Source organism: Calidris pugnax, unplaced genomic scaffold (assembly GCF_001431845.1).
Source record: "Calidris pugnax isolate Ruff unplaced genomic scaffold, ASM143184v1 scaffold81, whole genome shotgun sequence".
Classification (NCBI taxonomy): domain Eukaryota; kingdom Metazoa; phylum Chordata; class Aves; order Charadriiformes; family Scolopacidae; genus Calidris; species Calidris pugnax.
The window spans coordinates 2,825,071-2,852,489 of NW_015090880.1; the positions used below are offsets into that span (position 1 = coordinate 2,825,071).

The 27,419-nt window shown below is 41.7% G+C and overlaps 1 protein-coding gene across 1 annotated transcript in view; it reads right to left on the reverse strand.

Moving 5' to 3' along the window:
* Window positions 1-27,419, reverse strand: part of CNTN4 (contactin 4) — a 373,607-nt gene that overhangs the window by 330,949 nt on the left and 15,239 nt on the right. Inside the window, exon 2 of the mRNA XM_014946726.1 lies at window positions 1,171-1,215. The gene's annotated coding sequence lies outside the window, so the exon portion shown is untranslated. The remainder of the gene's footprint in view (window positions 1-1,170; window positions 1,216-27,419) is intronic.

A 27,419-nucleotide genomic window follows, 5' to 3' on the forward strand; every position in this document is an offset into this window, starting at 1 on the left:
GTTATCTTTTATATTAAGAAATAAGCTTTTCCTCTCAGACCACTAGAAAGTGATATATCACAAAATTTATCATACTGTCTTTGAAAACCTCACACAAAGATAGCTTTGCAAATTTAAGAAGGTCCAAGCTGAATAAGAATAGTTTATACTTGATCTACAGCAGTAATTCCAATTTCATTGTAAACACCACTGAGGAGAAACTTTTGAATTACTCCAGAAGAAAAAGAAGGATTAAGAAATTAAATATTTTGATCAGAAGGCATCTGCAACCTCTCTGAACTGACAGGGCAATAATGTCTAAAACTAAGAGGGAAGACCACATTTATTTTTTAAATATTTCATTGTAAGCTCTGAAAAAGGTTTTATTCTCCTTTGGAGATAACATCGCATAATTCATACTAAAAAGCACATTGTTCTGTGATAGCAGTTTTATCTGGGGAGACTGGCTACATGGAAACCAAACCTGGTGAAGCAGCTTTGGGACAGGGCAAAAGCAACATTGTAGGGATGCAGAAAACACAGCCTTCTTTCTTTAATTGACCAGAGCTGGACACCCCAAAGAGCAAAATATTTCAGACTTAAATTTATGTTTCATACTTGACATTTTCCCAGAAAAATCCCACAAGGTAATTTCAGGATATAGAGGATAAGGCCCACCTCTCAACTAAAAATACTGATTCCTTCGGACAGTCAAGCCGAGATGCCATTAAGACAATTTCAGTTTCAAAAGTGCCACAGGCTTGTTTGTCTAATTCAACTATGGAGTCATAGTCAACTAATGATTAATTAAACACCAATTTTGAAAACCCCATGACAAGAAAAATAAGAGCCAAACCATAAACACTATTAACAACATGATATCAACACTGTTTTGTAAAACATTCCTTAAGCTATATACATTATTTTAAACAATGGTGCATTACAAAAATAGTTTTGGGAAGGCAAGCTGTTCCATGCAGAATTGCCCAAATGCAATATATACACCCTAAGAACTTCAAGGCAGACTTCTGACATTCTTCCAAAAAAGGTAAACAAAACCCACTGTCAATGTGCTGAGAAACTAAGGCACAAACAACACAAAGAAAATTTTCACATTGAACGCAATGATGTTAGGAAAGAAGAGAAATTAGTATCACCAGCAAATCAAAATTAGTATTAAAAAATTGTTACCTTCTCCAGTGCATGATATGTAGACTTCAGTCAAATTTCCAATATCTGAAAGTAGAAATTCATATGGAAAGTCAGTTATACTGATATTTTAAGTCATTAAATTAATTCTTATCCGTGATAACTTATTTTGCAAAGAAAAGGGCTGTCTTTGAAAATAGGAAAGTAGAAATAATCAAAGTACCACAAGATAAAAAGCAGTAAAACAGTCAGATACTCTACAGGATTCTTACATTGCTTAGTTCACAGCTTCCCCCTTCCCCACTGAGGTCTCCTTCTCTGAGGGCCCCCACCACGATGCACCAGCCCATTGCACATCACACTGGAGTCCTGCCATTCCACCTGGGTCTAATCGAACCTTATTTTCAACTCTAATGACTTTACTAAGGGCTGATAAGCACTTTCAGCTGTTAAAGCCTCTCCCAGCAAATCCCAATCTTCCCCCACTACTCAAATTTCTCTTGGTTTCCCAAAGCTGGTGTAAACGCCCAGCTTTCCCCCACCACTGCTCACCCAGGCCAACTGGGTTGAGAACAAACCAATCTAAATTCCAAAGAAAGGGCCAAAGCACAGCCATTTCCCCAGGAGTTCCAGTACAACCATTAGATCATCCAAACTACTCCCTAACCAGGTTTTGAAAAGTAGAAAACCATTGGGAAAACCTATTCAATACATGTTTTTCATCACATAGCTTCATGTGTTCAATAACTGGCCATCAGACACACAAAATAATACGTATGGTAGATACAGAGATACACTTCTCTAACTAGAATTGGATGAGCACCATAATCCAGCAAACATATTAAGAAATAAGCTTTTTTTTTTTACGCTATCAACACATTCCAGCAAGGAGAGGCACAAAAGTCTGACATTTTGGCCTAAAGAGAAGCATTGGTCAATCCATTTTCTAACTGAAGGGTTGTAGGCTGTAGGCTAACTCAAGATGAAGCCCCAACTCAAGGAGACCCCCTGCTTCTGTTCAAGTCTGTAAATACAGTTGCTACTGAGCTCCCCCAGAATACAGAAGGCTTCCACACCAGTTTCGCTGTGGGAGATTGTGTGAAGGAATTACATTGCTTTTAAGTGGTATATATATGTTTAATGAAGCCATAATACACCTGTAGGCTACCACCATTCAGCATCTTCTAGTACAGACTTGGTGTGACATTTTTCAGCCCGGACTGCAGAGTTTCAGCTCACAAAGCAAGAGGAGTCACACACTGGCTCATCTCTGGGTTTTTGCACAGCGCTCCTTGGCACCCAGATCTGCTGGAGGGAAGAGCTCCTTTCCCATCCAAGAGACCTGATGGGCAACGGGTGGGATCCGGCACCAGCGCGGAGCACGGGCAAGATGGTTTGTGGAGGAGCAGGCTTCAGGGAAGGCAGAGCCAGATGGAGCCCCACCAAAGTGAGCACAACGCCGGGTAGAGCAGATAAATATTTGACATTCAGAGCTACGCTAATTAGACATCAAGAAGAAATGAAGGGTTTTGTACCAATCAAAATATTACTCTATTTACTGTAACTGTTCAACTTATCACTTCAGTCATAGAAAGTTTAGGAGAACAACTTGCACAAGTTCAGAAACGCTCCAACACCAACATTGCTACATATTTTTAGACACCTACGAATCCATCCCTTGCTGCTGAAAACCAAGAAGAAAAAAAAAAACCCTCCAGCTTTTTACTTTGAAAATTCTGATCTTCTCTATACTCTCCTATCCATCTCTAAAGTATCCCTGAGTTTATGTGGGCGCATAGGGCAGAGAGCCAAAGCAGAAGAGAGGTTTCTCACAAAACACCTGTCACACAGATCAAACCTCCAGAACTGCATTTGGTTTGGTGGTTTGTTTTTTTTAAGTCCCTGTTATGCTTGTGTGCATAATTGAGGTAGGGTGGGTTTTTTTGGCGCTCGTGTGGGAGACTCTGGATCAAATCTTCGTTTTTCTCTTCCCCCACAACTCCAGCAAATGCACTTACTACTAAGCCCATTACTGCTTTCTTCTGTTGGGGCTGCTTGAGCTGCTTAGATTTTCACTCAAGTAGGACATCTGATCTCCCATAAGCCCATTTGAGGGCTTTGGATACCGAGTCATTTTGGGGTAGAAGGAACAGGTTAAAAAAACCCATTAGAACTTCTGTCAGCTTGACAGATCAAACCAGCAGCACGTTCCTACTCAAATCCTTCAGAAATTTCAGCTTCTAACAACAGAAAGACTTTTGTGCACAATTTCTTAAAACACATTGCATTGGCAGGGAGATACTGACTCCAACCAGGGAATAGAGTGTTTTCAGAATGTTTTATTTTGGGTACATTATTTCATCCCACAGTAATTGCAAGAGGCTGAACATTGCTCTTCATAGTCATGCGTTGGAGATGGTGATTAAAGTAATTGTACAATATCCTCACAAGCAGCACTGAACCTGGGCTTCTGGGCTTGAAAAACCTAAAGCGTTTCAATTATATTACCCCCAAACATTCAGCAGGGCCCAAGCAATTTTGCTAAATAATAAAAATCCTCTCATAGCCTGGAGGGTTTGGCCACAGCTCTCCATCAATTCAAACACACACCTTCATCCCAAGTGGAGAACAGACTGGAACAGGTACTGAGGGAAACAGACAGTGCTCTCTCCCCGAGGTGACGCTATGGAAGACAGCACACTAAGAACTGAATTTAGCAGCTTCAGTATTTTCTGCATCCCCTGTCAACAGAAGGCTTTGAAAAAAAACTTCAGAACGGAGATATGAAGTCGTCTCCAAAGGAAAAGGCAACAACACTCTTTTAATGTGGCTCCCCAGTTGCCACTCCAGTTGTTCTGGAAGCTGTAACTTCCAAGAAGGCTAAAAAGAAGTTCAGTTTTGTGCAATCCTCATTTCATGTAAAGGAACAGCACATCCTTCAAGGGAAAAAAAAAATCACTTACGGATAGAAAATAAAAATAGAGAGGCACCACTTCATTTCACAGAAATACTGTATAATTGGACAAAAAAATAAATCTGCTTTTCAGGTAGAAGCAGCTCTTTGGGAGCTGGCGACTGGGAGTACTGATGAGAGCCTGAAGAAGAGCTGATCTCATCTGCTGCCAGCAGAAATCCATACGTTACACTCCGAGTTGATATTGACACAGCAATGCAGCCTGAGCTGAAAGAAGCCATCCTACAGAAAGCTGAGGTGCGTTTTCCGCCTGGAAATTTATTAGCATAATATGCAAATACTGACATTCCTAATGCATCTTCCCTCAGAGTACCTATGCAAGATACAACTGCAGAGTAAGGGTGATGGTATTTCTCCATGGGAGGAAATCGAGCCTGGTTGATGGTGGGAACATTGCTGATGCATCAGGCTCTGAATCCTCAACGCAAAATTTTTTCCCTTGGTCACTTCAAATATGCAACAACTCATTTGCTGATGTTTTTTCATCTTTTTACTGCCCCTAGTTCTATTCTGGGCTGAGGTTTATCAAACTCGCCTACTCTGGCACTGTTTCATACTGCCTGCCAAACCATAGGCTAGCCTTGTCCTATCTTCCAAATTCACTGTTTTTAAGAAAGCTTAAATAAGGAAACTATGAGACTTTGCATCTCTCTGCTTTGCTCCAGTCTCAAATTAGGCGCTCCAGAAGCCCTCAGACTGCAGATTAGTCTTTATCTGAAACCCTCCATATACTCTTTAAGAGGTTTCCCTGCTTCTTTTTTTCTGATATGAACTTCATACCCTTCAAACATTTCACCTTCTATAAACACAACATTCTCCACTCAGCAACAAGCCAAAGAAATGCGAGAACCACAAGCCTCTGAGCCTATGGGCTTATTAATAGAGGTTATTAAATAATCAAGTGCATCTGAAAATGGCTTTTGGTGATTTATTGATCCCCCCAGTCCTACCAGCCTTCACAAGGAAAGCTGTTCCCTGCCACTGCTCCTACTGCTGTCCTGATTCCTGCTCCCGTAGCAAAGCCCATGCCCATCAAAACCAAAGCCCCAGAGGACACCAACTCTGAAGCATCCCCCAGTTTTACAACCCCATCAACAGAAGAACAGCAAAGATGGTACCAAGCACCAGCCACATCATGTCCCTCCCGAGGCACAGGTCTCACACAGCAGGAACCCAGGCTTTACTCAGCATCATCCACCAGCTGCAGCCCTTCCTCAGCAACGTTTGAATCCTTGGCTTGCCTCCTCCTTCCCGAATTCCAACATTGTTATTAACGCAATGGATTGATTACGGGAGCTAAACGGGGAAGACGCAGTTTTCTGAAGCCGAAATACAAATCCAGTAGGCATTTGTCACAGAAGCATTTCCTGTGCATTTAAACACTCTTTAGTGAGTCAGCCAAAAAGCGTTTTGCAAGTGTAATCTATCTCAGGGAGGAAAAGCTCAAAAAGCCTAATCACCGTCATAGCTCTCCCAAGGTTTGATAGGTTTAACTTCAAAGTAAAACGCTGTCAAAATAGAGATCCCATGTGGTTTATTATAACAAAAAAAAAGGTGAAAATTAAATATTTCAAAGTGTTATTTTGAGGTAGCAAAATACCTCGGTCTCATCAAGTGGAGATGAGCATTACACATTTATATTGGATTTTTAGGCTTTACAATGCCATTTGTTTGATGTCATTTGCTTCCCAAATGAAAAGAACATTGACCTGCCTGACTGCATATTGATAATAAAATAATCTTTAGACACCAGAATTCTTTGGAGAGATTGTCAAAGAAATCTCAAAAGTGATTCACCAGCTGGTTCATAAATTGAACTTGTAAGATACATAACCCTTAAAATGGTCTTCTATTACTTAAAATGAGATTCCCTGCTCCATCAGGACAGGCGCAGAGCAACTGCTTACTGACTGTACGCAGAGAAGAGGCTCCTCTTTGAAAGGGATTTCAAAGCTATTTTCCCATAGAGATACAGGTGAGAAGTCCATGTATCAGTCAAAAGCCCAGAATAACGACAGGAGGCTGCATTCGGAGAGGATGATGTGTTCATCACCTTTCTATTTTAAACACAGAGTAATGAAATGCATTAAATTGTTTTGTGTTGTCCAAAGCGATACTCTAGCCTCTCCAAACTGCTGATTAAGAGATCCTTTGCTCATTTGCATATAGCGCATCAACCCGGCCACTTACCACAGGTTATTTTAGCTGAACGTGTCAGGCTTTGATGACACAAGGGAAAAATTCACTTCAGATACAGTCATTTTTTTTTAATGTGTGTTTTCATTACCAAGCTATAACAAGATCTTTGCAGTCCACTACAGCTTGTTTTCCAAGCAACAGAAGGGGATGGGTTCTACCAGCTCCTCACTAAGGAAACAACCCCATTTTATTCACCCTCACTGTAAGCTGCAGGTTTATAATCTTCTTAATTTTTTATGAGGTGTCAGGAGCCTATGTAGTAGCTCTAATGCTGTACAAGACCCGAGTCTCACTCCTCCTCCCCGGGGAACGGAGGTTGCATCACCTCTCCAAGCCCTCACCAGCCCACAAGCCACACTGGTAGCTCTGAAAAGAGTCCACCACAGCTTTATAAGAACAGATGGGATCTTCTAATGCTTTTGCACTTTCTTTTCAAGTTTCTACTTGGCCAAAAGCCTGCCTCGGCTGAAGGACACAGCGCAAAGGATATTGTTCAATGTCACATCCGAGTGATTCTTTGCATGAAAGAGCAAGCAGAAGTTAACAGGCTATACCTACCGGGGAAGGGAGGGGACCATTAGTTCCCCTTCATTTCTTGTTCCTATCACTCTCTTATATTAAATCTTTTCTTACTGGGATTGAAGTGCCAGAAGCAAAAATTATAAGTGATCAGAAATACCTCTAATCACTTGTAACCAATTACAAAATACCAACCAAGAAAGGTCAGGGATAAAAAAACATGAATCAGGTACTGAGTAATTAATGTCTACACAACTTGAAATAATTAGCAACCTTGATGGTTAATTTCACATGTTTTACCATTCAGTTTTTATTTGAGGTGACAATTTAGTGCTTATTTGCAAGCACTCATTTGCTGGAAATGAGGGCCTTAAATATTTGCTGCTAGTAAAGCATTTTAAACTTTTAGCAAGATAATCTTCTAATACTCAGCAGTGAGATTTTCATGACCTTCTGTGTCGAAGAATAATCTCCTGCAACAAGATAAAATGGATGTACGCCCACAGTCTATCCTTGCTAGAGCTACAGCTCCATCACCATTAAATTGTTTGTTTTTCTTCTTTTTAATTTGTTCCTTGTCCTTGCAAGCCAGAAGACATTTCAGATCGCCCACATACTCCCTCAACACCCTGTTCTCCAAAAAAACAAGGTCTTTTGCTTTCTAAGTTGGTTACTTTAAAAAAACTGCTAAGTTGCATAACTGGGTCACAGAGTCTGCAGAAGGCTTTGAAGTTAAACACGTCCAACACTAACCACAAAATAGACACCTCCTGGTGCTCATCCCCATTCTTTTATGTAAAAAAGCAACAGTACGAGTAAGATATTTAACTTATATTGCTGTATTCGACCAACACAGATCAAGGTTAGATGAGCAGAAGACGTGATGCTGACACCACAAAATAAATAAATACATAAAAATAGAGCCTGCAACATTGAACTAGGAAGTCCTCATTGGCTTTGCAGGTTGCCACCACGAACTATGGGGTGTTTGGTATGGGAAGCACACAGCCTGGGTGAGCCTGCTTATCTCAAGGGTGCCTCAACACAACAAGTAGCATTTTTTTAAAATTTTTTTAAAACCCATTGCTCTCTGAAATCTTGGGGAACAAAGGGATGGACTTGAAGCTTCAATAGTCCATGCAATGTTGTATTTCTATTTATTAATGCTCTGAAAAAAATCAGTAGAGGAGCATGGTGCTCCTGCTCTTGGAGGCTCACTCACAGCCCAGCATGAAGCTAGGAAAGTGTCTTACTTGAAGGGCAGCAGCTAGTGGGAAGGCTGAGGCTGTCCAAGGAAATGGCTCTAGTTCCACTGCCTTGAGAAAAAACTTGTTGTTAAAAATGCTGAATTGTAGCTAAAAAGATTGATTATGCAACAGTTCTGCAAGACAATCGATTTAGCAAGTCCTGGGTGCCACCAGGGAAAGCCAGTGGCAATACCCACAAAAGCCACCTTGACCTTAACAGCCAGCTACAAAAGGTGTTTATATACAGTATCTGGAGAACAGGAAACTGATACATGAACTACCAATAGTTTCCAGTCTTATTATTCAGCAAAGAACTATAAAAAGAATTTTTTTTTTTACCTTACTCTGTCTACTCTAAGCAGTATACAGCAAGAAAAGCAAGTAAGTGTAATAAAATTGATAGCACACATGGCAACAGCAAAAGCCTCACGAAAACTTCCCAAGTGCAGAAGAACATCATTAGTGACTGGGGTACAATAAATCTCACTTCCCTGGAAACAGCACTCAAGATTTCTTGTTCAGGGCAATTCCATCACTGAGCAGAACCCTGTGTTATGAAACTATATCTCAGTCAGAGGTTTCTTCCAAAGGATTCGTAAAAGACCCGAGAATAATGAAGAACTGATAAAAAAATGCAGTCTTTAGTTTTCCAAGATAATTTCCTTCTAAATTATCAGTTTATAGATGAAGCTAATCATTCAATTCGAAAGCCTCGGTGTTTTGTAGCAGCTAATAAAGGTGAGTACAAGCTAAAAACCTGAGAGCAGGAACAAAACCAGAAAGGCTGGTAGGAGTAACGGAGCAAAAACTTCAAATTTGAAAAAACTGCAGGATAATGTGCCATGCAAGGGGCAGAGATGAGACTGTCCCCCATCCAGGACAACTGAAAGCAGCACACAAAGTCCAGGAAACCCATTTATTTAGTTTAGTGCCATCTATTTAATGCACAAGTTACATACCTTTTTTTTTAAAAAAAAAAAAAGGTATAAAAGTTGGTAAGTCCTGAGCAGCAAGACTAAAATATTTTGGAGCAAGAGATTTAAGTGAAGGCCACATACATGTGTCACCGACAACCAGCAGGCACTCTAAGTGTAAAATCAGAGGAGCTTAGTGTACAACAGCAAATTGCTTCCTTCAGATTTCAACTAATTTTATAACAGCTTTTCCTAAATCTAAACAGAAATGCTAACACACCATGAGCATTTTTCATCCAGCGGGCAGGCTACCTCTTCCCCCTTAACATCCCACTCCTGCAGCAACACCCTGCAAGAGAACTAGGGAATATTTTATCAATTTATTCTCTCAGAGTCACTAGGTTATGACTAGGGAAAAAAAAAAAAGAAAAAAGAAAAACTCTGTTGCAATGTAATCTATCCACATTCAGAAGCACAGAAAGCTATTAGTCTGCGTCCTAGTGATACCAAGCCCTTTTCATACAAACAGGAGAACAAGCTCAGCTACCCAGCCTTGACATCTGTCAAAACAGAACAGGTCTCAAGTAGTAATTTATATGGGGAGCTTTTTTTCCTCCTCTCCTTCCAGTAGTTCATTTATTGCAGCAGTATCATGAATAAGTGTTATTATTTCCAGGGAAATTAGAGAAAAAAAGAAAAGGAAATATAATAAGCATAGGATTTGCCAAAATCCCTTTTTTTTAAATATATATAAATTACTCTCCTTCCATTCATTGCATTCTAGTGCAGCAAACATATCTGTTCAACAATTTCCCCTATTTCAGATTCATCAATTTTGCCATGATGTCCTCTCCATTATTAAGTCCGATTCATCTTAATCACACAATTAGTTTGACTACCTTAATGGATGTACAGGATGCAGGAAAAAAGAAACAACTCATGCAGCTCTTGCTCCTTACACCTACACCCTGGGTAATCAAAAAGTATTAATGAATTTAGCTATAAAAACGAGTATGTCAGCACTAGGGTTTTGTCATCGTTGACCTAGTTTAACATTGTCATGCCTTCAGGCTCTGGTTTTACATGCAGATAATTTGTGTTATCCTAAGAAACAGGCCAGGTTTGTTTACAGAGCCAGTGGTCCACGTCACATCAGCCTTCAGGAGCACAACACCACCTTCCATGGGTACTAAAGCTGGTGCAGATGGAAAGAAGGATGGAAAGATCTTTGATGGCTTTGGAAACAGTTCCATTTTAAATGACAGTGAATATAAAGCCTGGTATTTTTCAATTCTTAGCTGCTCAGTTCTTCGTAACAGGTATTCCTGCCTTGATCCTTTGGCACCTGACACTAAAACTCCAGCAAGAGCTAAGGCCATCCTTCACTAAAGAGAGCACATTAACAGCGACATGCTTTTCAAAGGCTAATACTCCCAGCAGCTTCATTTTGATGGGGTGACGGTCTCTTAAGCTGCTGCAGCCCACAGGGTAGAGGAGCGACATCAAAGGAAAGGAGCAGGGCTGGAAGGCACCGACGGACCTGCTCAAGGATCACAAATAACCCCACAAGAGCAGACCAAATCCTGTTCGTGAAGGTCAAAACTGGGACTTGGCAACCGTGAATCCCATGAACCAGGATAAAAGACTCAGCCAACCACACCGTATTTTCAACTGCGTAGGCAGAACACCTCGAAGAGCAAACCTGATCCTGAGCCCAGCAAAACATCACCAGACTGCCTTTTGATCCCACTGATATTCCGGGGATCTGAGCTGGCTGCAGGAGAGTTACATTACAGCCCTGTCGATAAGGGCAAAGCATCCAGGATCTCAAAAAAAAAAACCCAAAAAAAACTGTAAAAAGAAAAAGGAAAATTGAAAAAGAAGAGAAGGCTCTGGGGAGACATTATAGCCGCCTTCTAGTATCTAAAGGGGGCTACAGGAGAGATGGGGAAGGACTCTTGATCAGGGAGTGAAGCCATAGGATGAGGGGAAACAGTTTTAAACTGAAAGAAGGGAGATTTATATGAGATCTCAGGAAGAACTTCTTTGGTGTGAGGGGGGTGAGAGCCTGGCCCAGGTTGCCCAGAGAAGCTGTGGCTGCCCCATCCCTGGAGGGGGTCAAGGCCAGGTTGGAGGGGGCTTGGAGCAACCTGGTCTGGTGGGAGGTGTCCCTGCCCAGGGCAGGGGGGTGGAACAAAATGGTCTTTAAGGACCCTTCCAAGCCAAACCATTCTATGATTCCAAATTCGGTTCTAAATGCCAACAACTGAACTTCAAAAATCCTTGGGGTGGGGGGAGAGTTCAAACTTGCAAATTCTTTCTTGCTAAGAAACAGGAGAAAGCTTCGACCACCTATAGATGAATTGAAACAACACTGCAGTGTGGCTGGTGTTAACAGCAAGTGCCAACATTCACAGTTGGCCAAGACACCAAGATGGATGAGCAGAGCTCAAGAACAACAGAAACCAGAAGCAGCAACAGCATCCCAGTCTCCTGGATGCCACCCAGCCTGACTCCCAGCAGCACACGCTTGGGAAGCTCAGTTTGGAGCAGGATTTGATCCTCTCCCAGCAACTCCAACTTCCTTAACCACAGCCTCCACAGGAAAATAGCCAGTTGGTTAATTACATTGTTCCACCAAACATTTATTAGTAGTAAAACAGATTTGTTGTGGCTGCCGGGCCGTGATTGGTGATGTGAAAATATGTTTTGAAAGCCAAAAGGAGAGTACTAACTTTCTCATAATACAGGAAATCTGAAAATAAGAAAAGATGTTCATAGCATCTAATACAAAATGTTAATGTTCAAGGTATACACAGAAAGTATAAAATTATCTCCATATGCATTTATGTAAATATGCTTCTTCATAAATATAATGAGGGCTCTGTAAGATATATTTCATAAATACATTCTCTAAATATGTTTTGTACATCTCCCAAGAAAGTATAAATACATTGTGTGTTTTTTTATATATATATCCCCCACAAAACACACTGAGAAATTTAGCTCTATCCAGACAAGCACTTACACACTTGAAAGTTTCAGATATTAAAGTTAAAGAAAACTGAAGCTTTGTTCCTTTGTGCATGCATTACAGCTACCCTTAAGGAATGCATTTAACTAAAGCCAGGGGTCAAGTGCAGCTTAGAAGTAAAGAAATAAGTGAAAAAACAGTTTTGCTACATCTACATAAATCAGACTATCTTCCTCCCTGAAGCCTCTAGTATTACTGCAACAAAGTTGACTAGCAAGTGGTTTAAGAGAAATTAAAGCAAGACAGCCCAAAATTTTTCTACAAATGTTTTAAGAGCATGGACTCGTATTATATAGAAGTTCTCATCACCTATATTTGTTTTTCCTGAAAAAAATAATTATGATTTTTCCTTGTTTAAGAAAGTAAAAAGCTTAAGTATTCAGCAAGACCATTTTTCTGGGTTTGTGGTTTTCTAGCAAGTTCTACTAAAAATGCCCTAAACTTAAAATTCACATCAGTGTCAAAATCAATCCTATCTCTGCCTTTTAATTCTACTCGAATCTACTGCTCAAAGGTGCCATGGAACATTAGGGATCTTGCTATCATCCGGCTGGAATCAAGTGCAGCTGCTTCATTTCCCCTCCCCACTCCTCTTGAAAGAGTTAAGTCCAATATCTCCATCTTCAAAGTCATTATTCTATCAATACGCTGAATAATTCAGGAGGCAGCTGTTTGACTTGACATTTTTATACAGGTCATAAACTCACTAATACACTGAAACCTTAACTAGTATTTCCATGGGGTAAAGCTGCTCGGGGACTAAGCCACATATATGCAATTATACACCACAGGACTGCCTGAGTTTCACCTGCCTCTGTAGACATTTTAATGCATATTTTAATGAACAAAACCAATCCCCCCCCCTCACCCCCCAAAGTCGTGTTTATCTATTTGTATATGAACACCAATAACACAAACTTTATGATATCGGTACATTAAGGATACCACTTAATCCTCAAAGGCTAAACAGCTTACGATTAGCATCAGGCTATCACAGAAGCAGGAGTAAGGGTTCTCAAGGGTTTCTTTTGAGCAACAAGCCCTGGCTATTCATCCCCAGAGCTCCAAGCAACTGTTCAAGTCACAAGGGAATTGGCCAAGTACCTACAAGAAGTTGCTATTGAAGAGAAATGGAGGTGGGAACTATCTAGCAGATCATTTACTAGACAAATTATTCCTATTTCTTTTCAACATTCCTTTCAGACACTTACCAAAATGATGGAAATATAAAAATATGTAATAAAATAGAAGAAAAGGAAGGAACAAGCAATTGCAATGGAAGGAAGACGAGGAACAAACCAATGCATCAATGCAAAAACTCCAGTGAAGAACATGTAAACCTACATAGAGTAAATTCTCTTTATAGACTACTACTACAGCTCAACAATGGAAAATACTCATCTCCTAGTGCTTTTCTACAGTTTGAGCAGAACATATATCTATATATCCCCTAAGGTTTTGACCAGCTTTAGACCTTAATTGAGCACTGTCACTGCTGGCTATGGCTTGCAACCCAATCATGCAAATAAGTAGCAAGTACACTGTTAAAGTAGACCCAAATGAGCCAGTGAGAACCAGCTCCTAGATGTTTCTGAATACAAATTAATCCTATTAATCCTTATTTACATCCACGAGAAAATCAGCAGATATTAGAGACCACCTTCCAGAGGTCAAGATGTTTCACAGGAGTCTCATTAGCTACAAGGCTTCTCTGACTGACATAATAGTAACTACTACCACCAGCACACCTGGAGACCTCTCAGCACCTTATGTTTGTTATTTCTTGTATCAGGACTTAAGTTTCTTATATATAAATTAATATAGCTTGCGTGCAGGACGCTAAGCAGCAGGTCAGTAATTAACTCCAGGTACATGCTCACCTCTTCTGGAAGCCAAAGCATTATCTACATAATAACATTAGTTTTACCAGGGGAGCTATGTAGGAGATACAAGGGTAAAGAAAATAGAGTTCTGAGAAGTAGAACTCAACAGAGACGTAAATAAACACGGAGCCAAACCCTGCTTTTTGACCGGAGCAGTTTACCCAATCCTGCGCTTAATCCTCAGAAAGACAGACACTACCTTCAAGATGAAGTCTTATCCCACTATCTTCTACAATTCCCAAAAGAAAAAGACTTTTAACAGCACAAATCTTCCCTGTGCAGGGCAGCAAGACACACAGCACCCCCCAAAAACCCTTATGCCACTCACCAGAGTCAGGTTTTGGGGAGCCCCTTCTGCTCAGCTACTTGCAGTGAAGCCAAAAGGCAGAACCCAATGCTCTCCCCCAACCACCTTCTCTAATAAGCTCCTGCAGAGCTCCATCTCCTCCCACCCTGCTTCAGGTGTGGTGCATCTACCCTCCCAATTGCATCCAGCTGGGCAAGGGGGGGGCAGTTTCCATGGGCAAAGCTGCTCTGCAGACATGGACTGGCTGGAGGCAGGTTCCATGGACAAAGCTGCTCTGCAGACATGGACTGGCTGGATTCACACATATTGTTCCTTCCACTGGACCTGTGTGAAAATGCTGGGATGGGGAAATGCTAAATGAGGAAGAAGATTGAGCTGAAACATGGCTTTGATGCCATTTGCTTAGGCAGAAAAAGGAGAGGCACCTCTTGGAGCTTCTCCCTCAGTCCCAGCAATGAGATGATTGCTATGGCATAACATTTCTGGACAGTATGAATCTGACAGTGGCACGGCTGGGAGCTATTTTCTTAAATGCAGAAGCAGCAATGAGAAGTGAAAAGATACTCTCCCTTGAGCAGACATAAAATCCTTTACTAAACTCTGGGGTCTAACCAGCAAAGCAAAGAAAAAAACCCTTCATTAGCAAGGCACCCAGCAGCTCCAGCCCAAGAGGAGACATGGACTATCCCAGGAGACAATACCATCCTTCGTGCCACTCAAAGCTGTTTTGTGAATCCCAAAATATTCTCCCAGCTCTTCAGATTAGAGAAACACAAATGCTAATGAACTGGCCTTGAGCAAGCAGCAGCGTGGGGCATCTCCCTTCTCCATCAAAACCCTCCCCAGCAGCCAGCTGGCAGCACGTGTAACCAAGCAGAGATGTCTCCCAGAGCTGTCACAAACCCAAGGTATCCTTCCCTGCTACATGTCAGGGGGCACAAAAGCCCCTAACTGGATCTCAGAGATCCTCTGTTATGGTAATGCTCTGAAAACACTGTATTTCTTTTAAGAGGAGGAGTGCTGGAGGATGGGGCTGCAAGAAACTGTGACTGCAAAGTGTGGCATCAGAGTGACAAAGAGGAGTGCTGGAGGATGGGGCCGCAAGAAACGGGCTGTGACTGCAAAGTGTGGCATCAGAGTGACTCTAAGTGGGGTGATGGAGGACTGAGGATAGCAGCAAGGGGAATAAAATTACCATCACTAATACTGGACATGAAAGCCACCATTGCCCTTGATGGCATTCATAAAGCATACCCTTAGCAGGTATTACTCTAATAGGGTAATATTTTTTGTGAGAGCTGCTCCATGGAAAGCATTCATCCATGCCAAGAACGGAGGTCACTGTCTCACCGCTTCCTCACGGGCTGCCCTGGGATTTCTCCTCCAGACACCCAGCTCTCTCCCCTATTACAAATCCTCTCTGTAAGGCAAAGGGGCAGGTGAGTATATTTTTAAACAGAGAATGAATGCAGGCCAAAAGCAAAATGCAACTCAGCTTGTGGAAAGCTAACCTCACCCATCCAGAGGAGACCCGGCTTTGCCTAGACAGCAGCAATTCTGGCCATGGAAACTGTTAGACACATTGAAAAGGGAGGAAAGTCAAAAGATTTGCTCTCAACTGCAATTATTTTAATGACATATAAATGCATCACTTTCTTCACAAGATATAAATAACTACATGCAATTACATGCTAATTACCTACAATTAAATTGCAGTGTAAATACAGCAATGCACAAAGATAATCAGATGGTTACTTGTACAATGTAAATTAATTGATAACAGGAGATTTACAATTGCAAATTAGAGCGATTACGTTTTGAATACTACGCTAGATGGTGGGTATTACCCACAGTTAATCCCTGAGTTTCCCCCCCCCAGTAGGGTACCAATGAGCATTACAGGTGGCAGCAGGTACCCCAGGCCGGGGTGACAAAGGGAGGAAGGAGGTGACAATTTTCCGAGGCAGCGCACGCCCCCTTTTGCTGTTATTTCTGACATAATTATCCCACATAATTTCCATCGCTATCTGTTATCTGAAACATTCTCCATGCTGCTGGCAACAGGATACTTAGTTCTGATTAGCTCAGGAGGGAGAAATTTCTCCAGCCTTATCTTTCACTTGCATTTCTGATTCCCTCTCCTCTTAGCTCCATCCGGCACTCAATTTACTTTCACTTGTGTGGCCGTCTACAGCTATAAACATAAATTGTCTGCAATTTTACGCCTTCAAAATCCCGGGATTTTTTCATTATTTCACCAACATGCAGAAAGCAAATCTACCATCTATTCATAAAGTAACAGCAGTGGGTGGTTTCGCCGCTTGCTGGAATGTGTTTGTCCTTTTCTTAAAGGTTGCCCGTGCCCGTGTGTGTGTATTTGTGTTACTCCAGAGCCTCTGCCCGCTGTCCCTGCTTCCTGCTAGAAAAAAAAAGGATGTCTGCGGTAGCCGTTGGTTGATTTTCTATTGACTTCTGTTTGAGGCTGAAGGTGTTTCTCATTACTTTCTTATAATACAGCGAGGATACCAATTTAGCCACATTGACCTTGTAATGATGTTTATTTCTTCATGTGTTAGTGCCTGCGTTGAGCAGAGGTTTTATGACTCATTCTGTGTCTGTGTTTTGCTGATTTGGGATTACGAGAGGCAGCTCGGTTGTATCAGCCTGCCTGTGGTCACTGATCTTGAATCAAGCCTTGATTTTAGCCCTGCTCTCACGACTTCCAGGATTTTTGAGATTCAGCTGATGGGACAGTTTTGCTTAAATGCACCTGACCTGAAAGTTAGACCTCTGACAGATAATTTAATGCTTAATCAGTGTCAAATTAGGCAGTTATGTGGCAATACAGGGTAGGAAGAGTTCTTTGGTGTAAGTACTCAGAACACCAAGGCCAATCTCATCTGTTTAAAGCAACTTTCAACATGACTCTGCAAGAGTTGAGATTTTTTTTGCCTTCTGGTTTATGACCCTTTCTTTCCCATTGTATAATTAAACTTTTCAAACTTCATCCTGCTAATAGCGAGAAATGTTATTTCAAGTGGAAGGGGAAAGTACACCATGCTGTGCCAACAGAAATAAAGAATTCCTCCTAGAGTTGTTAAGGCATGTACTGATTAAAACTGCAACTGCACACTACAAAAAGAGGACACTTTGGTAGTCTAAATGGCTGAATTTTTATTATTTCCTCAATAAAGATAAAAATGGTGCCAGAAGGATTATTAGAAACTGAGGTCTCAGTTTTCTCTGGATGAGGATGTCGCACCCCACACTGACATACAGAAGCTTCACAAATTTGAAACATGAATAGATCCCATGCAAAGTGCATAAACACTGGACAATCTGGGGGAATCTTGTTTAAGCAGCACCGAATGCATCCATAAATGAGATCTTTAGGATTTTTAGGGTGTTCAGAGATAGCGAATTTCAAGTACAATGGTAATTTTCTGACTATTTTTTCCCTGCTGGTAGTCACGAAGACGCAGAATTATTGCAGGCTCACATAACATGCCATTTTGGTATGGGAAAAGTTGTTATTTTCAAATGATAACCGTGTAACTCTTTTCTTAGCCATTTATAAATCCAACCCAAATGCTCCAATAGCTTTGAAAATACTTTCCAGCAGGTGAACATACTTCCCCTGTGTCCCAGCTTTCAGTCCACACCCTTCCAGCCCAAAGCCTGGAGTGTCTTGGTGCTCTAGAGAAGAACTGAACTAGGATTAAACGCCAGAGTCTGCAAAAGGGTGGAGGGAAGGAGGGAGGGAGGGAGAGGGGGGCTCACATTTCTTACCCTCACGGATGTCTGCAACGAGTGAGATACACATCAGCATGCAATGAGATCTTCCAATGCTCATGACCACAGGAAAGGAGAAAGTAGAGGAGAAACCTGTTGTGAGCAGCACATCAGGTCACCCGGAGCTTGTTTTTGGCTTAATATGGAAAGAAAATGCTCACAAGCAAAGGTGCTTCTGGTTTCATTTCCTTGAGGGCTCACGTATAAAACCAAGGGATGGGGGTCCAGATCACCAAGTACTTTACTTCTGTGGATGGGTAGGAACCCGAAAGCATAAGACAGGACAATGCAACTTACAAATAAGAAATTAGCAGCTCTCTGATCTGTAGGTCACACAGCCAGCTAGGCCCTGTAACCTGCAGGTTAAACAGGAAATCTCTATCAAATTTTTCGCTTACAAATAAGAAATTAGCAGCTCTCTGATCTGTAGGTCACACAGCCAGCTAGGCCCTGTAACCTGCAGGTTAAACACGCATGATTATATACGGCTTGTTAGAAGTGTGACTGAACTAATTGATGGAAAAAATCATGCTGCACCCAACTGACCTTATTATTGTGGAGATTAAGAAAAGGTCCCCGCGGAGCAACGGCAGCCAGCACTCCAAGAGTGTGTCCCCATCTAATGCAGTATTTCACCAACACACAGTGGTGTTTCACGCTGCAGTCACCCCTCACAGCATCCCCCACCAGATGACAGAAAGGAACTTGCCACCCATCACAGGGAGCCAGTGGTAATCCTCTGAGAGATGCTGTACCAGCAGGATCATTAAAAGGCGGTGGGGATAATGTGTCTATAATGGGGAACATACCAACCCCAACCTTCCCATTCCTTTGGGATGCCTTTACTACATGGGAGCTGGACTGCCTTATCTCACCAAGGGGAAGGGACCCTACGCAGAGGTCTCCAGTTGGCAAACGTCGCAAGGAAAGGAGACAGGGAAGGCACACGAGCAGCTTTTTAACAGCAAGTCCAGCTGAGAATGAGGCTATGATTTTCAGTTTGCAAATTATTAGCGTATGCCTGGGTAGGAATATAAAGGTTCCCTTACAAAAAGAGAAAGAGAGAGAGAAACAGAGCACATTTTACTTATTCTTCAGCTCTATTATACTTTCTCTGTAGGAGGTGAAAACTGGCAATTACTCTTGAAGATGCACAGATAGGAAGATAGAACATAAATCAAAATAAAAAGAATATGAATGTATTCTCCAGTTATTCAATGGATATTTATTCAACCAAGGTGCTTGGGGAAGCCTGTTATTGAGAGCCACACAGTACATTACAAGAAGTTTCTCCTATCTGCTCGACGTTACTTGGCAATCAGAAGAAAAGGAGATGAAGAGAAGCGGCTTTATTGTGTGCAGCACACAGTCCAAATAAAGCCATTTGGAAAGAAAAGGTTGGCCCTGGTCAGGTTGACATGAATAGTATTTCTGTAAGATGCAAGTCGCTCATAATAAATAGACAGATGAATTTTTAGGAACAATTATAACAGTTCTATTCTTGCACTTTAAGGAAAGGGAGGAAGACATTCACGTGGACAGTATATCTTTTTAAAAAACATATTCTTGTCCTAAAAAAAGCCTTTGTGTATTTGAAGGTCAGAATTCAGATGAACTTGCTGGAATTCATATTCATCAGGAAGAAACAAAATAAGTCCTGGGAAGCCCATTAAAAAAATATAATGTGCTTTTTCCTCAGGAATTACTCTGAAATTGGGTGTCATGTATCTGACTTAATGCTCTAATGGTATGACTTGAACACTAGGGGAGGATTTACAGGAAATATCTCTTCCTTATCTGATTATAGAAGGAAACCAAAGTCTCACAGCCTGACACTCCAAGGTGGCTTGCTGTCAACCTAAACCTCCAAAATTAACTATTTATCATTGGATTAAAACAGAGCTCGGATCAGCCACATTGTTCAAGCTTAAAGACTATCAGACCCCAAAGGAATAGACAAAAAAAAACCCACAAAGCCAGGCAGGAAAACACAAAGACTATCAGACCCCAAAGGAATAAACAAAAAAACCCACAAAGCCAGGCAGGAAAACACAGAGGCACAGAGAAATGAGGTGACCTGCCCACTATTTCAGAGCAAGAATTAAAACACCGGCCCCTCAGGCCAGACCTATAGACACCACTGCTTTCCGAGTTATAGGCTGGAAATTGTGACAAACCAAGCTTGGTGGCAGCTGTTACCGGAACAAAACACCCTGAAGAACAATTTCTGTATAAGAAACGATTCAGGAGATTGCCAGCTATCAAGAAATCATTCAAAAAAAATCTTTTCGGAAAGTCTCTCCTAATGGAAAATGCAGAAGCTCATCACAAGAGCCTCACTTTTCGAAAAGAGCAGTACGGGGGTTTTGTCGAGGCTGGAGCTTTGCAGATGTGATTTTATCTTAAAAGCAGGTCCTTGAAAACAACTGGGAGCGAGCCAAGGAGGCACACAGGCACTTCAGGGATGTTGAGAAGATATCAGGGTATAGAGCAGGAGACAAATTACGAGAGCTGAGTTAGACGCAGGGGGTGCAGGACCCACCACAGCACCTAAAAATCCCCTGTTATGGGAGAAAATGCCAGGCAAGGGCTGTGCTGGGGCTGTGTATCTCCCAACCATGACACCTCCAGCCAGACCTGATGGAGATCCCACCAGCTACTGCTGAGAGTAATCCAAAAGGTTTATACACCGGTTGCTATCCTTGTTTGGATTTTATTCAATGAAATGAATTATATTATTATTATATATTGTACCTGGTCTGGTGGAAGGTGTCCCTGCCCACGTCAGGGGGGTTTGGAACTGGATGATCTTTAAGGTCGCTTCCAACCCAAACCATTCTATGATTCTATGTTATTATTATATATTATGAATTATATTGTTATTAAACTCAGTGAATGAAAACAGCAACATCAACAAAATTAGTCAACAAACCCTTAATTTACAAAATCTACCAGTAGTAATTAAAAGGAATTTTGTAAAAAGACCAAGGCAAATTCAGGAAAAATCACTAGACAACAGCACTTTTGTGCTAAAAACTCCAGCAGTGCACTTAGGGTAACAGTAAAGGGGAAAAGGAGGGGGGTTAAAGTTTAAAAAGCTGGTTTGAATTAAATATATATACATATACATATATATATATAGTGAAAGTGGCTTCTGAGAAGAAGCAGGCAGCAGTGCAGCTGGGAGCAGTGACTGCAGGCACAGGCTGGGTGGCAAGAGCACAGGAGAGAGGCAGGGAAAAAAATAATAGATGTTTTCAAGCATGTGTAGCTTCTCTGACGGGATATTTCTAATGCAAATGTCTGGTAGACTGGGGACAGAAGCTGTTTTTTTTTTAGCAACAGGATAACTAAGATGAGATTATTTATGCATGAATGCAATATTACGGTGCCAAAAAAGCTAACAGTGAATTAATTCCCCTGCCTGCTGATTTAAAGGACCGGGTCACCGCCTTGTCAGATGCGTTTGCATGTCAGAGCGTGGTCTGCAGCAGCCCAGTCCTGCTGCTGGGGGGGTTTTGTGCCATGCCACCCTGGACCAGACAGCTCACAGCCAGGTGAGCCAAGTCCCAGCCCCACTGACCCAGGCTGAAGGATGCAGATGCTTGTGCCCCATGGACCAGGGCAGCTGAAATCATCTGAGCCTTCCCCAGCTGTTTCCAGGAATCCATATAATCTGGTACTCAAAGCTTATCTCTACTGTCATCAGTGCTAGAATCACAGAATGCTATGGGGTTGGAAGGGACCTCATCCAGTCCAACCCCCTGCCAGAGCAGGTCCACCCAGAGCAGGTCCCACAGGAACGTGTCCAGGTGGGTTTGAATGTCTCCAGAGAAGGAGACTCCACCACCTCTCTGGGCAACCTCTTCCAGGGCTCTGCCACCCTCAAAGTGAAGAAGTTCCTCCTCTTGTTCAGATGGAACTTCTTATGTTAAAGTTTGTGCCCATTTCCTCTTGTCCTGTCCCTGGGCACCACTGAAAAGCCTGTCCCCATCCTCCTGACACCCACACTAAGTATTTATAGGCATTGATGAGATCCCCCCTCAGTCTTGTCTTCTCCAGACTGAAAAGACCCAAGTCCCTCAGCCTTTCAAACTCCTTTCAGACTCCAGAATGCCTTGTTATGTACCCTACAACCATTAAATAATAGGTAATGCACCATATGCACGATACTCACACGAGGGCAGGAGCAAAGATCACGATGCATCAGTATTTGGTGGCTTCTCTATGACTTTAGGAGGAGTCCAAGATGCCCTTCTCCCCCAGTTTTTAAGTTTATAAAATAATCCTAATTGTTGGCCTTTTTCACCTATATTTAAAGAATATGAGGCACTCCATTTTGGATATAGAAGTACTGTGTCTTTGCCCAAAACAATATGCAGCATGAAGGAAATTCAAAGTGACGCGATTTGGAGACGGCAAAGACAAACTGATTTAGTGGCTCTGACAGGCATTTATAAGCAAAATAAAATGTGAATCTAATTTCAGCCCAGCGCGCTGAAATAATATGCAACATGTTTTGATGTCATAACATGAATATTTCATATATGAACAGCATCTTGTTTGGTAGCGAGATGCTTCCAGACACCCGTGAGAGGAGGTCCTGGGAGACAGAGAAGGCTTAATTGCTGCTTCTCAGTGAGCAACCCAACAGCACAGGAACTTTTAGATCCTTATTGACTTCTTAACTGTTTTGCCAGATGTCAATATGTAAAAGTTTAGAAGTAAAAATCATGACTGAACCTTTCCTTCTAATTAAAGGCCGTATTGATCAGCTGGGTTTTCCTCTTGCCTCATGTCACAAAAACCACTGGATTTCGGAAAGGTCCCTGCCAAAGAGGCATTTAGACTTAGGGCTTGTGAGTACAAAGCAAAGACTGAAACCTCCAGCCTGCTAAAGGCATCGCTTTTTAAAAGTGCATTGATAATGAACGGCCCAATGAACTAGGGCAAAGTTGGGTATTTACAGTCTCAAGAGCATTTTGGTTTGATTTGCATCCAGTTTCAAGGTTCAGCAGTTTAATAGCTGGCATGGCCACATTTTCATTTCCTTCATTTCAAATTTAGAAAAAAAACAAACAAAAACCATCACAAGGTTACGTCTCAGGCAAGAAATCAATCCCAAATTCCACCTGGCAGTTAACCAGGGTGTGGAGAAAACACAGTCCAGCCACAGCTGAAGTTTTGCTGAAGTTTGTTAGGAAACATTTGCACAGCCCTTGAAGTTGCTCAATATCGCCTGGACTAAAAATATAAGCAATGAAAAAAAATGCACATAATTTAAATTACACTGAATATTCAATAATGGTAATGACCTAAATATTAGAAGCTCTTTGATGCATATTTCTGGGGAAATTGCATTTGTCCTTGACCTTTGCTTACTCATTATTTTGTCTACACATAATTAACACATTCATAATATCATATAAATGCCACTTATTGATACTGTCCCAAGGGCAACCAGTTATCTGGGAAGAACATGGACACATTAACATTTACTGTCTAATTTAGCTTCTCTTCTGCATTAAACTGAAGAAATGCATTTGTCAAATCACACAGAAATGCATATTAAACAGGCAGTATTTAACTAGTTAATGTCTTGAATGTTGTCAGACCACAGTGACAGTTATTTAAAGGGACAGCCCCTAACGAGAGCAGCAGCGATCCCGCTGCTTGAGAGCACAAACGATGGTACCACCTTGAGATTACGCGTATAGGTGGTAAATAGATATAATTTACTTTCTTATTTTGCACATTTGTTCTTATTTAGCAACAGCGAGTTGCTGTGCATACTGGATAAAAGCTTCACATTTATCTTCAGTGAACTGTGCCTACCAAAGAGAGTGACATCGCCCTCCAGGCACCAGCTCAACAAGGTTTGAGGTCACTCAGCAGTTCGGGTATTTAATCATATTATACAGCATCTCCTTACCTACAGATTTCACTGGGTGCTGAGATGTGGAGTATCTCCTACAAAAGGGCAAAACCAAGAGCCTGGCAAAGGGGTTTAAGGAAAATGAATAATAATCTCGCATCCTCTTTTTTTTTGTCCAGAACACACTCTCCATTATTCACCAACACAACTCAATATTCAGGGCCACTTATGATTATTTTGAGCATTTTGTTCACCGTACTTGACTTTTATCTGGGAATTGTTTTGAAAGACTCTGGTAAAACACATGTCAGCACTTTGGCAGGGCTGGCAAATTTTTAGTGAGCTCCAGTTAAATTTAAAATGGAAATTGGACTAATTAATTACTTGAGATGGAACAAGAGCAGGATTTCAGCACACGACTGAATTGAAACAATGCAAAAAAAGCAACAACTGGGCGCAATTCCAGCGAGGAGCAGCTGAGTGGGAGCAGGAGGCAGGAGCTCCCCGGGCTGCAGCCTCCCACCACCCGTAGAGGAATGACTTGGAGAAAGGCACCGAGGAGTCATGGGCTTTCGGGATGACACCGTGACATTTTCTCTATGACAGGGACAAAAATAATCATAGAATCATAGAATGGTTTGGGTTGGAAGGGACCTCAAAGATCATCTAGTTCTAACCCCCTGCCCTGGGCAGGGACACCTCCCACTAGAGCAGGTTGCTCAAGGCCCCATCCAGCCTGGCCTTGAACCCCTCCGGGGATGGGGCAGCCACAACTTCCCTGGGCAACGTGTTCCAGTGTCTCACCACCCGCAGAGTAAAAAATTTCTTTCTGAGATCTAATCTGAATCTTTTTTCTTCCAATTTAAAACTGTTTCCCCTTGTCCTATCATTACACCTCCTGGCAAAGAGTCCCTCCCCAGCTCTTCTATAGGCACCCTTCAGATATTGAAAGGCTGCTATAAGGTCTCCCCGGAGCCTTCTCTTCTCCAGGCTGAACAATCCCAGCTCCCTCAGCTTGTCTTCATAGGAGAGGTGCTCCATCCCTCTGATCATCTTCGTGGCCCTCCACTGCACCTGTTCCAGCTGGTCCATGTCCTTTCTGTGTTGAGGACTCCAAAACTGTACACAGTATTTCAGGTGGAGTCTCACGAGTGCAGAGTAGAGGGGTAGTATCATCTCCCGAGACCTGCTGGCCACACTTCTCCTGATGCAGCCCAGGACACAGTTGATAATAATGATATAATAATAATAATGAGTAAGATGCCCAAGCTGAGAGGTGATGGATATTGGCAGGCCCATCACCAGGGCTTTGGGTATGAAGAAGTTCCAGGGAGCAGGACTGGGGCACCAGGGCTATGGGATGCCTGGCCATGGCCGTGCACAAGTGTCCCTGTGTCACACTCGTGGGACACATGGAGGACCAGGCTGCAGCAAGAGTTGCTGCTTAAGGAGAAGAAAACAAGGCTGGAAATCCATCTCCACCCTGAGTGCATTGGTTAGGCTACAGGTATGGCTCTGAATAATCTGTATTTAAAAGTTTACTGCTTCCAAGGCAGATTCTTTCCGTTGAAGAAAAAAGGAAATAGAGAAAAAGTGCTTGGTAAACAAACAAGGAATGTAATACATGAGGCTCCAACAGGGAAAAAAATAAAAATGAATAAAGCAAGAAACTGCTACCAGCTTCTCATTTTGTACTTTTACAATAGAAGGGACAGAAATGAAATATACCTAAGTGAGTCAGAAGCAGGTGATGTAAGGAATCAATACACAAAGTTATCAAATAAGCAAAGCTGTCTGCTAAAAGAGACCTTTCTGACAGATCCCACTGGAGGATATCCTAGGCATTTCAGCATTAAAAAATAAAAAAAATCATAAGCAGCCCTGGGCAAATCATGGATTTTTTTTTTCCTTGCTAATGTTGATTTAAAATATGTAAATGCATTCACAAGCTAGAAGGTGTGAATAATGACTGTTAAATGTGCAGAACAGTGACCATTAAAAACAATAGCAGCAAATACACAAAAGAAAACTGTTTTCAAATTTGATTTTTCTACGTTCACCATGGAAACCTCTCTCTAAGCATTATCATCAAGTTCAGCTGAAGAAACACAACAGGCAAAGTTTTACCCTCCTTTTTATTTGTGCAGAGGAGGGCAGAATTTTCCCTTATGTGTTTTGTCAAAGCAGTTTGAAATAGGGGTGTTTTCTGTCCATAGAAATAAACCTCCCAAACTCCTCCCAAGCCAGAAATTCCCCATTATGAATTCTCAGGTTCTGTTTGGGGAGAAAAAGTAGTGAAAAAGGCTAATCTGAAGACCAAGTACAGCAAAAATGGATCAAGTCTGTGATTTGTCCAGCTCTCTCTCCACACAACGTTCCTCTCTCCTGGCAGGACCTGCACAGAAAATACATCTGGAAGTGCCCAGGGTCTCTGACAAGTTACTGACAGCTGATGGATGGATCAAATCCAATATCTGGAATACGAAATGATGGGTTCAGAAATGAAGGGGATGAGTGACAGTGGCTAAGGAGATGAACGGACGGGGGAACCTTCACAGAAGGCTGAATCTCTGAATCTCCTTTTTCTTCACGAAGAGGATAATGAATGGGTTGACAACGGCAGGAATTAATTTTCAGCCATAAATATTGGCCTTAAAAAAAACCACTTTTGTATTTGTTAGCAGACTTGCTAACACATGTAAGGTATTTAAGGCTTTATGAACCTTAACCGTGACCAATGATACCGGGTGTCTGTGCCAACAACATGCCATCACGTTCAAGGAATGGAAACGCTCTCCCAGATCAGAACCAACACACCATCACTTTACTCCCCTTCCTAATGCCATCACAGTCACCTCAAAGGCAGCTTGATGGTTTCTAAACATGTTCAGATTCAGAAAAGGATAAGAAAGTGTTTAGACACATAATATAACCCAAAGAGTAAAAGGACTATAAAAAAGTGAGGAAAAAACCCAAACCAACATTTTGAATCAAAGTGTATTTTCTGCTATGAACCACTTTGTCCAATGTAGCTTTTAGAATTTTTAATAATTTGGTATGATTTATCATTAGTAAAAAATAAACAGTCTTATGAATTAATTCTCAGGAGTGTCCTATTTCATTGACATTTTCCACTGGAGAAAGAAATTGCCCAAAGGGAAGTCTCCCAAAAAGATGCCTCTCTGGACCACTACACATCTTTTTTTTTCGAATGCAGCCACCTCCCCCCTGAAGCCCAGCGTAACTCTGCTATTTCTGCCACACTTCTATTTTCAGCTAATACATCTAGCCATTTGCAAAAGCGGAATATGAGGAGCCATCCAAAACGGACACACATTTCCTGCTTGTTTTTCAACAAACTAATTCTACTTTCTTCCATATCCTGCCTGTACAAATGACATCCTTCCAACAAACCCATCTACAAGACCACACACAGTACCATTTAGCAATCAAAGCATGGATGCTCATTATCTGCTTCTCCTTCTACTATTTACTTTTTTGGTCTCCATTTGCCTTTTCTTCTCAACTTACACACTATCTGGGTCAG